General features: G+C 39.2%; 1 pseudogene; it reads right to left on the reverse strand.

Annotated features, from left to right (window-relative positions):
* Nucleotides 1-231: 231 nt before the first annotated feature.
* Nucleotides 232-10271, reverse strand: LOC121147507 (annotated as a pseudogene).
* Nucleotides 10272-15804: the final 5533 nt, after the last annotated feature.

Below are 15804 nucleotides of genomic sequence, written 5' to 3' on the forward strand. Positions count from 1 at the left end.
GTTAGGAACTGATCTGACACTCTCAGAAAATGAACTGGGAGGAGGCTTGGCTGGGCCAGGCCTTAGCACCACGAGCAGATGTGCATGAAAGCCAAATGGGGTATAGACTGGACCAGTCTAAGCTGCAGCAAAAGATAGGAAGTACAAAAAAGCAGGACTATGGGTTGGCTTGGTGAGGGTTATTGGGGTCAACTAGGCCATAATACCCACTGTATATGTTAGGAGTTGGACTCAGGTGGGTTGGGTGGGCTGAGCCACAGCACTCATCAGTTCGTGTGAGATATGGAGTTGTTGCAGGATTGATGAGGTGTCTACATCTGTGGGCATATAGCTGTTACAGGTAACAGACCAAACCTGACCATGCACTGGTCGGCATACACGAGAGTCAAGTCTGAGGTCACCCCAGGTGAGGTTCGTTAGGGGACTCTCCAACGAAATCCCTGGAGTTAAAAAACCACAGGCATAGGGAACATGCCTTAGAGAGCATGTGTCAGGACTGGGCCTCCTCAGTTGATGATGCCTGTGCAATGGGGGCATCACAGATGGTCATCTTGTCTAGGCCAGCAGGGGATGTCAACGGCCTCATCAGAGGATGGGAAATAAAACAGTTTGGATGATTCTTCTGGCCAAGCTTTGCAGCATGTTCCTGCATCTGTGGGTGCACTAAGGTGGACTTTTTCATACAATAGGCCATCAAATGACCATCCCCTGCCCTGGGGTGATGTAATTTCACAGCAAGAAAGTGACACCCCCCCACCATCCCATTCCTTCTCTGAGAACACAAGAGAAGAAAAAGAACATTTGTTCCACCTTTCTTTCTCTGTGCCTAACCCTTCCCATCCTAATCAGAGGCCCATACGGATGTGGATCCCTCTCAACCATGTAAGCAATATTTTTTAAAAATTAAAATTTTAAAAATAGAAAATGGCTAAAGAACTTGATTTCATGCCACCCATGTGGGAGATCTGGATAGAATTTTCAGGCTCTTATCTATGGCTTAACAGCCCTGGTGTTTTTGTCCATTTGGGTAGTAAACCTAAAAATAGGAGCTTTCTCTTGCTCTCTTTTAAGTAAATAAAAACTAAATTTTATGGAATAAAAATGAAGAAAAAATAAGTAAAGTGTTCCTCAGGCAGGCAAAAGCAAAGAATTCATCGTCACCAGCGCAATCATACAAAAACCAAAACTGGAATGGAGTTGCATGTTAGGACTATATAGCATGAAAACATATAATAGTATGAGATTTACTAATAGAGCAGAAACATTCAATAACCAATCCATAGAATGTCAAAAATTAGTTCTCATCTGCCAATAAGAAGCCTACCTGGATTAAATTTCCAAACGATGAGCTCTGACTACATGCGCATGACCCAATTATGCACTGCTTCCAAGAAACTCGCGTCAAAGGCCGAGATAGCACAAAGACGGGAGTGAAGGGATAGAAAAGGAACCTTAGATGAGTGGGAGTAGCTGTACTCACGTCACATAAAACTGATTTTAAATGTGAATGTGTAAAAAGAGACCAAAAGGAGCATCACATGCTAACACATGTGAAGAAAAGGAATATTATGAATACATAGAAATTAAACAACATGTTACTGAATGATGATTGGATTATAGAGAGATTAAAAAAATTTCTTGAAGCAAATGAAAATAACACAACATTTCAAAACCTCTGGGATACTGAAAAGTAGTATTAAAAGAAAGGTTTGTAATTATAAATATTTATATTACATCTCAGGTAAACAACCTAATCATCATAAGGACTTAGAAAAACAAGAACAAACTAAACAGTCCCCATAAGACTGCCATTACTTGAATCACAAATGGACAGTTTGGAAATTTTCACTTAATCACCTTCATTTTGATACTATGCTATTGCAACTCACAGAACCCAGTAAGTTACTATGCTTGTAAGTGCAGTTTAATGATATTGAAAGGAGACAAATGAGAACTGGCCAAAGGAAGAGCTAAAGGCACACATTCTAGGCATTCTAGGAAATAGAACATCTGGTTGTTCTCCCCTTGGCATCTGTAGGGCGCTCTCTCTACCTTGCTACTCTGTGAGGCTTTTGGAGGGTTGCTAAGAGATGAATCTCATCTGACTATCAGTGTCTAGAGATTTCTCTCTGTTACCTAGACCTGACTGATCAAGCGGCTAGCCACATCCCAGCCCCCTTTGCTCCAGCAGGTTGGTGGGGGCCGTGTGTTCTAGAGGGTCTGTAGGGAATCGCGGCATTCATGTAAACTACCAAGTATGGCTGAAGTCTATTGTGGGTAACAAAGGCTCTCTTACCCACTGAAATTCAAGCATGAAAAGGTTACTTCTGGAGAACCAGGGGCAGAGGCCAAATTTATTACTGCACAGTGGTTAATATGAGCTTTTAAAAAATATTCCCCTCTTTTAGTTAAGTATCCTAGTGTGACAGTTTATCCTGCTACAAAAGTGCAAAAGTAGAAATTAATCCTAAGTCATGTTTCCTGTAAGCAATTGTAGGAAGTTTGGCTGGCTGCAAAATCAGGAGCAAAATTTCCACAAGATTATCTTTATTGCAACCACCAATTAAAATATATTTATCTTACACATATATTTATTTGTATGATATATATATATTTAAATCAAACATATTAACATGTATTACATATTATTGTATTATGTTGTATTATACTAAATTGTTACTACATATACTATGTGTTCATAAATGGCTTAAATGCTTTAGATCATACACATTGCTAACAATATATTCTGAGAAAAATTTTATATAGTTGTAGGACAAAGTGAGGTTGGCATTTTTACAGGTTCATTATATAAATAGTATTGGCAAACATTTTAAACTCATTTAATGGCAACATATTGTTACATAATAATTGGAGTCATTTCATTCCTTTACAATCTGGCTTTATTAATGTTTGATTGTAGGTGGGTTAGGCACTGTACTACAAATTTTGGGATGTCAATTTTGTTTTTGTCTTTGAGAAATTAGCATTCTATTGCAAAAGTTGATAAGAAAAGTCACAAGACAGTGTGATAAATGTTATAATAAACACTTAAAACTAGAGGAATTAAGTTTGAGAACTTTCATCAATTTCTTGTACGAAAAGTGGCATCCTGCAAACAATTTTGCTATGTATGTTGCATCATATATGTGGTGGTAAGTAGATTGCAACATTAAAATTAATGTTTGCAATGTAAATTGGTATAAACTTCTACTCCATGTGTCAATTAAATAGAAAGAGCTACTGTGTTTAACAGCTTCTTTCAATAAACTATTCAATTAAAAATGTCAAAGTATTTAAAAAACAACTTTTTCTCAACTGACAGTCTTTTGTGTGTGTGTGTGTGTGTGTGTGTGTGTGTTTCCAAGGCAGTTTATCTTGTTAAATTGTTATGGTGCAAATTAGGTGAGTAGCATTCATTGAGCCCTTTCTAAGTTCTACTTAAGAAAGGAAAGGATTCTTACTTCTGGGTTATTCATATGACTTAGAACCTTGTTAATTTGTAATCTTTCTTGTTCTTTTAAGATTTATTTATTTTATTGGAAAGGCAGATGTACAGAGAGGAAGAGAGACAGAAAGGAAAATCTCTGTCTGATGATGATTCACTCCTCAAGTGGCCGCAACGGCTGGTGCTGGGCCGATACGAAGCCAGGAGCCAGGGACTTCTTTCCGGGTCTCCCACGTGGGTGCAGGGTCCCAAGGCTTTGGGCCATCCTCAACTGCCTTCCCAGGCCACAAGCAGGGAGCTGGATGGGAAGTGGAGCTGCCGGGATTAGAACTCATATGGGATCCTGGCGTGTTCAAGGTGAGGACCTTAGCCATTACGTTATCGCACTAGGCCCGTTAATTTGCAGTCTTGTATCATTAGACTTCCCAAGCACAGGAAAAATATTCCAACAAAGTGTTCATTTAAAGATACAAAAGGAACTAGCATTTGACACTTGATTCTGTATAGTCAACCTTTACTATGTTATTTTATCCATTTATCATTTCACGTGCTAAACCTTTAAAATCTCACATCTTAGAAATATCACAAAGACCTTGAAGGAAGATATGCAACATTAAATACACAAATATTATTATATTTTAAGATTTATTTTATTTTTTAGTATTGTTACATAACAGAGATGGATTTATGCCCATGTGGGCCTCTGATTAGGGTGGGGAGGGTCAGGTAAAGAGAAAGGAAGGTGGAACAAATGTTCTTTATTTTTCTCTTGTGTCCTCAGAGAAGGAATGGGACGGGGGGTGTCTGCTCCTTGCTGTCAGACCATATCAGCACCCCGGGACAGGGGATAAACACCACCTTAGAGACACCTGTGTGGAGAAGATCATTCCATGGATATTACTTGAATAGTTTTGGCAGTTCTGAGAAGTTGTTGCTTTCATCACTCTAAGGTTGATAAAATCTTCCTAAAGTCTATTTTATTGAAAAGTCCACCTTAGTGCACCCACAGATGCAGGAACATGCTGCAAAGCTTGGCCAGAAGAATCATCCAAACTGTTTTATTTCCCATCCTCTGATGAGGCCGTTGACATCCCCTGCTGGCCTAGACAAGTTGACCATCTGTGATGCCCCCATTGCACAGGCATCATCAACTGAGGAGGCCCAGTCCTGACACATGCTCTCTAAGGATGTACCACACATCCTCCGATTTTCCCATGCCTGTGGTTTTTTTAACTCCAGGGATTTAGCTGGAGAGCTCCCCAAGCAACCTTGGCTGATGTTATCACATGATCCAATGCCATTCTGAAGATTGATGATGTATCTTTCATCGTTTATCTGGACAAAAAGCATCACTGAAGATTTGATGATTTATCTCCATTTTTCGAATTCAGTTTCATGGTACTGTTGTTGAGACTGTCTAAGAGCTGGACCTATTTTATCTGAGATTGGGGTAATCTTTGTTGGAGCCTCAGACTGTGAGGCATTGAGGGTCTGAAGGTGTATTGCAGCATCCAGAATTGTAGAAGAGCATCACATTAAGGATTACCAACAGCACCCAAACACAGCTGATAATCAGCAGCAACTTGGACCCATGATGTAGGTGGAAGCCATAGGGAATGTCTTTAGGTATGTGCACAGTATGCGTGGAACCTCCCACATGCTTGATCCTGTGGCACATGTCTGCATCAGTGGGCATGGTGACAGTTTATCACCTATTCCAGGTGAGACACCTGCAAGTGGACATGGGGATGCTTCCTCATTCTAACCTTTGGGGGCTTGTTGGCTTTCTTTTTGGGAGACTGTATCTCAGCCAGGTAGGTGCTTTCCGTTTTGGTCAGTTTCTCTTCAGATAACAGAAGCAGTTCTCTATCCCACTCCAGAAGCTTTTGTCAGTGAAGGTTTTCCATTAACCCCCAGGGATTTTGGTATTGCAGCTTGGTGGATACCTTGAATCTGCTCTTGTGAGCCACATGAGATGTAGCGGTTGTGTAGAAGTAGTTGTGATAAGGCTCGTAATGGGTGAGCACTTAGACCCTGATCATGTTAGCATTCACTCTCCTGGCTTGCCTTATACATGGTCTGAATCTCTGATCATGGTAATTTTTGGAGCCAGAGGGTTGGTAAGGGTGATGGTGTAGAGAATGATGCAGTTCTGGCTTCCTCCCACCGCTTTCTTTTATGAATGGAAGATGATGCAGCGAAAAAATATTGCTATTCCATGAAGTCCTGCAGGAAGGGAAGATCATGAGGAAGAAGTCATAGAACTAGTCCACACTGAAGTTGAAGACTTCAGTCATGTATTGCTTGCCACTTCAGTTCTCACAGAAGGCCTATAGCTCTGCTTCCTCATTTATGTCAGAAGACTTGCTGAACTCCATGGGCATGTCTTCTTTGTCATTGAAGTCCCATAATGAAGAGCTTATAGATGCAAGGGTATCCATCTTCTCCCCTACGGTGTTGTCAATGGCAAGCTCCTTCTCCAGTGACCCATCACCCTCCAGCACCTTCTCCCCCAAGGGCAAAGCCATCGAACAAGATGGGGCTTCGCTGCTCCCTGTGGCTGTTAGAGTGCTGTTGGTGATGGATTTGCTGGACAGCTGAGAACATGCGTCTGGGTTGGTGTCTACTCTGCTTTTGAATGAACTGCCATTCCCTTCGTTCTCTTCCACAGGATCTCCTTGTAGTAATCCATTGTGTTGAAGTCATCATTGGGGACATGTAGTCCTCATTATCACTGGTCAGGTCCAACTTATTCTGTAGCACTGTTGAACAAAGTTTCAGAGCTCTTTGGGGAAACAGAAACTTTACAATAAGAGCATTCTTCCAGAGCCAGAACACCATCATGTGCATCCTATCCTATTTAGAGATACATTAATATTTCTAAATGATGTGCTTTCTGAATCAGCGCCAACCTTCGAGGCATTGAAAGTGAGGCAAGTTGGTTTTTCTTTAGCCATGTAGCAGACATGTTTCAAACAAACTGTTAGCAGGGTTTTCTGCTGGAAGATGTTACTCTAGAGGTAAATCCAATTTTCAGAGAGGTAGAATCGGCCTGAAGTAGATGTGTGTTTGGAGTGCGCATGAGTAATTAACAATGAAGCACTCTGTGTCTGGAAGTTGCTTAAAGAACTTTCTGATATCTTCATTTCTCTGCTTGTATGTGGGACTTAACACATTATGCCACTCTTTTCTTGAAATTCTTGAAATTTCTTGAAATCATTGCTCCTGCTGTGGTGCAACTGGGGGGAGCAGCTCTTTGGCATACCCTGCTCTGGGTGGATGGGGACTTGTCTGGCAAGTGTTATGAGCCCAACAACACCATGGTTTCTCTGTCCTGTTCCTCAGGGTTGACAAGACAGACTGCTTTTGTAGAACAGGGGAGCAAGCTGGTATGCTGCAGTTTGTAACTGGCAGTGCTTGCATCCTGCACTTGAGGGCTCAGGAACCTGCTTGCATCCTCCTCACGGTTGCTCTGCATGAATTGTGTAATTCTCCTATAAGGTAGGTATTTATTTTATAAATCTTTTGGATAAAACCTTTAAAATACATGCTTCCTGAATTCCAAATATTAAGATTAAATTATGGCAAAAAGTAGCATAGCTTCATGAGTTCTGATGGTAAGGTATCATGTTGTTTAACAAGCCCATGTACTGGATATATACAACTGGAATATTGGCTAATTACTGTTATGCAAGGGACTATTTTAGTTTTTATATGTAGTTCTTAACCAGAAGATAGTTCAGAAATGCAAACTTACGTTAGGTGCTTGGCAAAGTAATTAAGACTCCACTTGGGATGCCTGCCATCTTTACCAGAGTGCCTGTTTTTGAGTCCTAATTGTGTTTCTAATTCCAACTTGTTTCCAGTGTGTACTATGGGAAGCAGCAAGGAGTGGCTTAACTAGTTGGGTCCCTGCCATGCATGTTAATCTCATTCCAAATTTCATTTATTCTTTCATGAACCAAACACATAGGTTAACACGTTTAGGTTGATTTCCCTTCTGTATATGTTTGCATCCTCCTGAGATCTTAAGGAACACGAATGATGGTGCCATTGATTTTGTACAGCTCCACACAGTGCCTGTGACTAATGGCCACTCATTAAGTTAATCAGTCTCCACCACAGGAAATATTGACTCTTAAAATTTGGCTCACAATTTTATTTCCAGTCTAAAATCATGTTCTCTACAGTCTTATATTGGGATTAAAACTAATTTTTCATTCTTATATTATCAGGTGTATTTTGCTGGAGTTGCTTGGTTCATCAAAATTAAAAAACTTGAAGGGCAAATTCATGTTTTCTGTGGTGTATGGATTTGCAACATGAAACTAGCTGGCTAGAGGCTTATTACATAAATCCGTAGTGGAAAGATCAAAAGTAAAAGTATGCCCTGGGTGAAGATAACCAGGTAGCATTTATCTTTGACATCCTCCTGACCGTGGAGAGTCAGTCTGTACTTCTCCACAGTGTACAAATACTTGTAACCAAGAGACATTCCATCGGAGTTTCTAGTTTTTGGGTTTAAGGAATTCTTTGCCTCTGTGAAGCCAGTTTCTAGAATTTTGTTTTACTTTTCCATCTTATATCTTAATCATAACCACAGTCCAGTACAAATAATCTATTCCTTCAAAACTTCCATTCATTCATACATTTTATCCTTGTTGACCTTGGCTTACACAATTTGGATGGAAGGAATCACCAAAGAGAAGAGGGATGTTTGTACTTGGATTCTACTTTTTGAAAGTTTTAACTGAGACATGAGCCAAAGGGAACATGGAATTAGTATTCGCCTACTTTGGGAAAACCACTGGTTTGAAATACAAAGGAATTTTACTGTATGATAGCTTGCGTCAAGAAATTTTACGTTTTATCTTAAAGTTAAATGAATATTTGGGCAGTGGAAAATTACTGTTTTCTAAAGCCTCATGAAATGTTAGTATTAAAATAATTTTAAACAATTCACTTCATCTCACATATCATTGCAAACTTTCTGTGCCAAGATTAACTGAAAACTTTGGCCCAAGATAATGGATTTGGGCCAAGTTTAAGGCAAACTTTGGTGTTTCTTTACTTCAGGTGGAAAGTACGTAAAACACGATGGATTCCTGCTCTACAACTAGCTAAAACTCAATAACTTGGCTATGATTTCCTGTGAGAGTTTACACATTTTCCCCCGCTGTAAAATGTGAACCTAGGTCAGAAGACATATTCCGAAGCTTGAATTTCATCAAGAAAAATATTTGTGAATTAAAGATGAAAATTTGACAGAAACTTAGTGGCTGGGAACTTCAAATCACTGTGTAATCAATTCAGAATTTTTGGTAGGGGTGATCATTTCATGAAGTTTTCTTTCGGTTTTAAGACATTCTCATAGTTCTGCTTATAGAACTCTGTAGGAACAATTGCTTTTATACTATGTTCTAATTTTTTTTGGTGGGCTCTCTAGACTAATTTTTTCCTTTGTTTTTAATGTCATGATTCTTCGACTGGAGTCATTCTTCTGCCTATTTTCAGAGTCCTTCTTTCATGGCAATCTTAGCGAATTTTCTTTTCAGGGTTGAATCTGAGGGTGCAATAAATGAATCCAGACAGTAATATCTATTCTGCTTTCTGTTAACCCTGTGTTGAACAGTATCTCTGGACAGGATCGCTCTGCAGTAGGCCTTCACTTCAGGATGACCACTGTATTTTCCATGGAAACACCACCTGTTATGATCGGGATATAAGTATGATGCTGAAAGTCCCTCAGAAGTTTGTATAAGAAAAACTTGGTCACCTAGGAGGAACTCTTAGCAGGGCATGAAACTTTCAGGAGGTGAGGCTAGTGGGAGTAACTTACATCACTGGGACTGTGGTCTCAGAAGCGAAGTCTCATGAAAGGGTTGTCATAAAAATCTGAGATGCGCTCAGCCTCTCTTTCTCTCTCTTTTCCCCTCCTCTCTCTCTTCTTCCTGGCTTACCATGTAATCCTTCTTCTGTAAGTGCTCTGTCATTTCCATCTGCTTCTCCCACCAGATACTTGGCCAAAGAGGACCATGTTTTGGACTTCAATCTCCTAAACTGCAACAAAGTAGATGAACTCATTTCTGTGCTACAGGTGTTTTAGTGTAGTGAAGGTTTATCAATATACTTCCTAGGAAGTGATAAGGTGGCCTCTTCTCCTTCTTTACTAGATGACACAATATACAGCTCAAGTAGTTTCTTGGCTATTCTTCCCAGGAGTTCTGTTGAACCATTATGCAAATAAAACTTCTAGTGGTCTGCCTCTATTTTTGTCTTACATCTAAAGATCTTCCATCTGTGACTTTCCCCTTATTTTCTTTTATCATTTTCTTTTTCCCCAAGAATAATCTTTTTGCCTCAGAACAACATGTCTTTATTGTGAAGAAGGGCCGAAGGGAACTGATACTATCATGTCTCCTGTTATGATGCATGTTTGCTCCCTTCGTGTATTCCTCTGTCTTCTTTCTCAGTGCTGTTTTACATATCTTTAGTCATATTTGACAGTTATTATTAATTTGTTAATTCATACAACAAATATTTACAAATATTTAACATGTGCTTAACACTATAAAAAATTCCAAATACTTCCTTCCCACCAAAAGCAAAACCACACAAAGAAAAAATCAGACGCCCTTCTTTTTTTGGATTCTAGCATGCTAGGAACACCACAGCTTTGCACATTTGCTCATCTCTGGGGCTGCCTCCTTGTGCATTCACAGACTTCTAATTGGTGTCTCCTAAACTAGAACCTGCCATGTCAAAGTTGCCCATAATCCACGAGGTGCTTTCCTAAGTAAACTTGTTCTGAATTTTGTAATGTACTTGTTGAACTATTTAAAAAATATTAATCTGTTTGAAAATTCTGATGGCTAAGTAATAACAAAACACAAAAATATGTAAGGCTATGATATTTGTGTCAGAAAACCGGCAAAATATCTAAGCTAAAATTATTATTACTGTGCATATCTGGTTATTTTGTATTGATCATCTGTCAATGTTTGGATAATAACATTAAACGTATTACAAACTATGATGTATCTATTTAAAGACTTTTCTTGTTTTCAGTTTTTCTTGTCTTGCACTTAGCAACTACCAAGGTAATAATCAAGGTGTGTGTGTGTGTGTGTGTGGCTTTTTTCTTTATTCCAAGGTAATTGTGTTTTTAACAATGATGCCAATGTTTTTCCTAATTTGTTTTAGAGATACAGACAGAGTTCCCATCTGGTGATTCATTTTCCAAATGTCCACAACTATTGCACAAGGGGACTCCAAAGTCAGGAAGCTGGGGCTCAAACCACGTTTCCCACATGGTGGCAGAAACCCAATTTTTTCAGGCATCATCACAGCCTCCCAGGGCCTACATTAGCAGAAAATTGGAGTCAGGAACCTGAACCAAAGGTCAATATCTTAAAGGTGTTTTAAACGGCTACACCAATCACACACGCTAGACAGCATTTCTTGTCGCTATCTTTCTTAAACTTTTGTTATTTGACTTCCAATTTGGAGAATGCTAGAGGCTACCATTAGCCAGAACTGTAATACTGTCCTCAATTCAGTGTTTCATTCAAAATTTTATACATTGTGCTCAATCAATGTAATTTTGTTATAAAATACCAACACAGAAAAATTATGTAGTACTTTAGTTTCTTTTATAAAGTGTTATCAATAACACAGATCCTTTTTTTACTAAGTGTTAAACCAATGTCACCATGGAAAATATTTTGAAATATTTTTTTTTCTTTTTATAAAGTGCTATCAATAATATAGGTTTTAAAAAGCTATGTGTTAAAGCAACATCTATATCCATATGGTAATGTGGACAATCAGTATCATTGGTTATAATATAACTTCTAGTGCATCAAATTTTAAGAAAAAAATTGAAGTAGTTAATAATATTGCAAGTTGTTCCTCAGCTTCCATGCACATCTATTACAAATATGCTAATTTATTAAAATATAAAAATTCCTGGAAAATTATGAACTTTGCAATAGCGTTCCTGTATACAGGCCTCTACATAGAGAGAAGAAGCACATTGTGAGGATCTCTTATTTGTGATTTTTTTAGCCCCCATATATGCCTAATGCAATAAATTCTGGATTATAAAGTCTCAAAATTATTTGAAAAATATGTAGTAACTGAACTAACTAAATGGAAGAAAAACACAAGTAACTTTAATTTTATAAAGAGATTTATTGGGCCCGGCGCGGTGGCGCAGTGGTTAAGGTCCTCGCCTTACACTCCCAGGTTCCCATATGGGTGCCGGTTCTAATCCCGGTGGCCCCGCTTCCCATCCAGCTCCCTGCCTGTGGCCTGGGAAAGCAATCGAGGACGGCCCAAAGCTTTGGGACCCTGCACCCGCGTGGGAGACCCAGAAGAGGCTCCTGGCTTTGGATCGGTATCGTATCGGCCATTGAGCTCACTTGGGGAGTGAATCATTGGAGGAAAGATCTTCCTCTCTGTCTCTCCTCTCTGTATATCTGCCTTTCCAATAAAAATAAAAAAAAGAGAGAGATTTATTTACTTTAATTGGGAAGGCAGATATAAAGGAAAAAGGATGGACTGAGAGAAGGATCTTCTGTCTGCTGGTTCAGTCCCCAAGTGGCTAGAATGGTTGCAGCTGATTTAAACTGAAGCCAGGAGCTAGGATCTTGCTTTTGGTCTTCCATGTGGGTGCAGGGTCCCAAGGCTTTGGACTGTCCTCTACTGCTTCCCAGGTCACAAGCAAGTTGCTGGATGGGATGTATAGCAGCCAGGACACTAATTGGAACCCATATTGGATCCTGGCACATACAAGGTGAGGATTCTTCAGCCACTAGGCTATTGCATCAGGCCTGTAACTTTAATTCTTGCTTTTAGTCTTTATTTTTAAATATTGGGGATAAATTATATGTACTTGCTATAGGTAATTAACACTGCCATCAGTAGACCAAACTCTGAGAACGGGTGATTCATAGAATAACTGTGAGTGAACTGCAATGTGTGGCAGAGGAGTAACGGAAAGAAGAGATAGAAGCAGTTCAGTTTGAGATGAAACAGGGAAATACTGGACAGGCAATTAATAGAGACACTGCATAAGGTTTGTGCATCCCAACCCATAGTGCCTGGTTTGAGTCTTTGCTTCACTCTCAATTCTAGTTCCTTGCTTACGTACCCTCTGGAAGATAGCAGATTATAAAGCAAGTATTTGTGTCCCTGCTACCCAAGTGGGAGACCTGGATTGCATTCTGGAGTTCTGTTGTTAGTCAAGACAAGCCCTGGCTGTTGAGAGAATTTGGGGACGATCTCTGTCTTTTTGTCTCTCTTTGGTTTTCAAAGAAAATATTTATTTACTCAATAGACAGAGTGACATAGACAGAAGGAATAGTGGGAGGAGACAGAGAGAGAGAGAGAGAGAGAAAATCTTCACCAACTGGTCCACATCTTAAATGGCCACATCAACAAGGTCTGAGCCAGGCTGAAGTCATCATAGCCAGGAACTGCAATCTGGTGGTAAGAACCCAAACATCTGCCTTCTCACTGCACAAGCAGAAAAACGAATTAGAAACAGCATTGCCAGGGCTCCCAGAGGGGATGCTGTTGTGAGAAGCAGTGGCTTAAGCAACCTACATAATTAAGGCTGTTCCCTGTTCCACATTTTCTTTATCCATTCAACAGTGGATGGGCATTTCCTGGCCATTGTGAATACTGTTGCAGTACTTATATCTGTTTGATTAACTGATTTTGCTTTCTTGGGTGCAAATTCAGAAATGGGATTTCTGGATTCTTATGGTAGATCCTAACTTTATTGTTTCAAGGAAACTTTCCCACAAAGACTTGGTTAAATTATATTTCCACCAGTATTGTGCAAGGGATCCTTTATCTCCTCCAAACCAGCATTTGTTACCTTTTGTCTTATTGTAAATAGTCAAACTAACAGAAATAAAGTGATGTCCCATTGTGATTTGGGTCTGCACTTTTCTGATGATTATTTATGTTGAGTGTTTTCTCATTTACCTATTGCCCATATCTCTTCCTATGAGATATGTCCAATGAGCTACAGTCCATTATAAAACTGCATTATATGTGATCTTGCTATTAACTTTTTGAGTCCTTATATACTCTGGTTATTATCCCTTGTCAAATATAGAGTTTGAAAATATCTCCTCCCATTCTGTTGATTGATTTCTTTGCTATGTAGAAGATCTTCGGCTCCATGAAATCCCTTTTGCTTTTATCTCCTATGTTTTGTCATCTGACTCAAGAAATCCTTGCCAATTCGAATATTCTATAATTTTCTCTATTTTTGCTAATAGTTTTAATTTCAAGCTCTTAAAAAAGAGATGTTTAATCCATTTGCGATTTATTTTTGTGCATGTTTGAATTATATGATCATTTTTAAAATCATGAGGCATTAAATATTCCACCATCATTGTGTTGGAGTCATTCTCTCTATATTCCCATTGATATTTGCATGATATATTTTGGAACTTACGGGGCAGGCACATAAATATTTACAATTACTATATATCCTTTTTGAACTCATTATTATAATATGATGACCTCCCATCATCATATTTTTAATTTGCTGGAAAAGGTAAGCTTCACAGATAGAAGGAGAAACAGAGAGAAAGATTTTCTATCAACTTGCTTGCTTAAGAAATGGTGACAATGACTAAAGCTGAGCTGATCTGAAGCCAGAAGCTAGAAACCTCTTTTCAAGCTTCCCATTTGTTTGTAGAATCCCAAGGAAGTGAGCAATCCTTCACTGCTTTCCCAGGCCACAAGCAGGGTTTTGGATTGGAAATGTAACAGCTAGGACTTGAATCGGTGCCGATATGGGATGCTGGCACTTGCAGGTGGAGAATTATTAGCCACTTGAGCCATTGTGACAGCACTTATTTTAACTTTTTCAAAATTGATTTTACTAGATGTATGGCTACTCTTGCTTTTGCTTTCCCTAGGTTCATTTATATGAAACATCTTATTATTCCTTCTTAGAGCTAAAGCTAGTTTTATGTAGCAAGTACATAGTTGGGTCTTGTGTTCTTACGCATTCTGTCACTTCATGTCTTTTACTTTGGAAGTTAGATCAATTTAAATTTATGCACTTTATAGGTATGGTTTTTTATTTTAAAGATTTATTTTTATTATTTTTTATTGGAAAGGCGGATATACAGAGAGGAGAGACAGAGAGGAAGATCTTCCCTCCATTGATTCACTCCTCAAGTGAGCTCAACGGCCGATGCTATGCCGATCCCAAGCCAGGAGCCTCTTCTAGGTCTCCCACGCGGGTGCAGGGTCAAGGCTTTGGGCCATCCTCGACTGCTTTCCCAGGCCACAGGCAGGGAGCTGGATGGGAAGCGGGGCTGCTGGGATAGAACCGGCGCCCATATGGGATCCTGGGAGTGTAAGGCGAGGACCTTAACCACTGCGCCACCGCGCTGGGCCCTATAGGTATGGTTTTATTAGGACATTTTGAAAATTGCTTTCTAGTTTTCTTATTCTTCTTCTCTTTCCTTATCTATCTCACCATTTTATTTTCCGATTAAGTGATTTTTTTTTAGTGTGTTTAAATTCCTTGCTTATTGTGTTTCGTATGTCTACTCTGAGTATTGTGATTATCTTGTGGCTTACAGAAAACCCTTTGCCTATTAAAAACTATCACAAAATGGTAACAATTTGACATGTTTTTTAAAAATGAGAAAAAATGGACAGATTTCTGCTTTATTTTTAAAAAATGACTTCTGTCTCTGTCAAGTCTGTTGGCTAGAGTACTGAAAGTAATTCCCTGTGATCTTGATGTTTTTGGAGTTTCCTGAAGACAGCAATTTCAAAACCATCTGGCATTTGAAAAATTAAATTCCTAGATGTTGGATTTCTCGTACCTTACTTAGTTTGTTGAATGAGATCATGGTCCCTGAAAGTTACTGGTGCCTGTTGGTGAATGGCGTTATCTGTGTATTAAAGGATTATTGTAACCTGCTTTGTTTGTGGTTTTCTTTCCACAAATTCAAGAACAGTAGTTTCTTTTTTCTCTGAACCTGTAAACACTTCTGCTATTTCTACACTAGTTAGTAGTTTAAGTTGATGTTTCCTACTGGTCTATTATTAGTGTGCTTTTATTGTTTCAGTACAGAAATATATGCTGGGTTTATATTTGTTCCAAATCCTCAGTTGGTGTATTGTCTAAGTTGAAATGAAGAAGCACCTAAAAGAAGGAGTAACCTATCTATACAAATGCTCCCTGGGACTGGGGCAGAAAAAATTCCTAGTCTTGTGGCTGTCAGTCTTGTGGCTGCCTAGTCTTTGCTGGATCACACCCGGGGTTCACGGACCACTGAATCCTGCATGTCCTGAGGATAGGACTAAAACCCTCA

This window comes from Ochotona curzoniae, unplaced genomic scaffold, assembly GCF_017591425.1.
Source record: "Ochotona curzoniae isolate NIBS_2020 unplaced genomic scaffold, NIBS_Ocur_1.0 scaffold_4506, whole genome shotgun sequence".
NCBI classification, from domain to species: Eukaryota; Metazoa; Chordata; class Mammalia; order Lagomorpha; family Ochotonidae; genus Ochotona; species Ochotona curzoniae.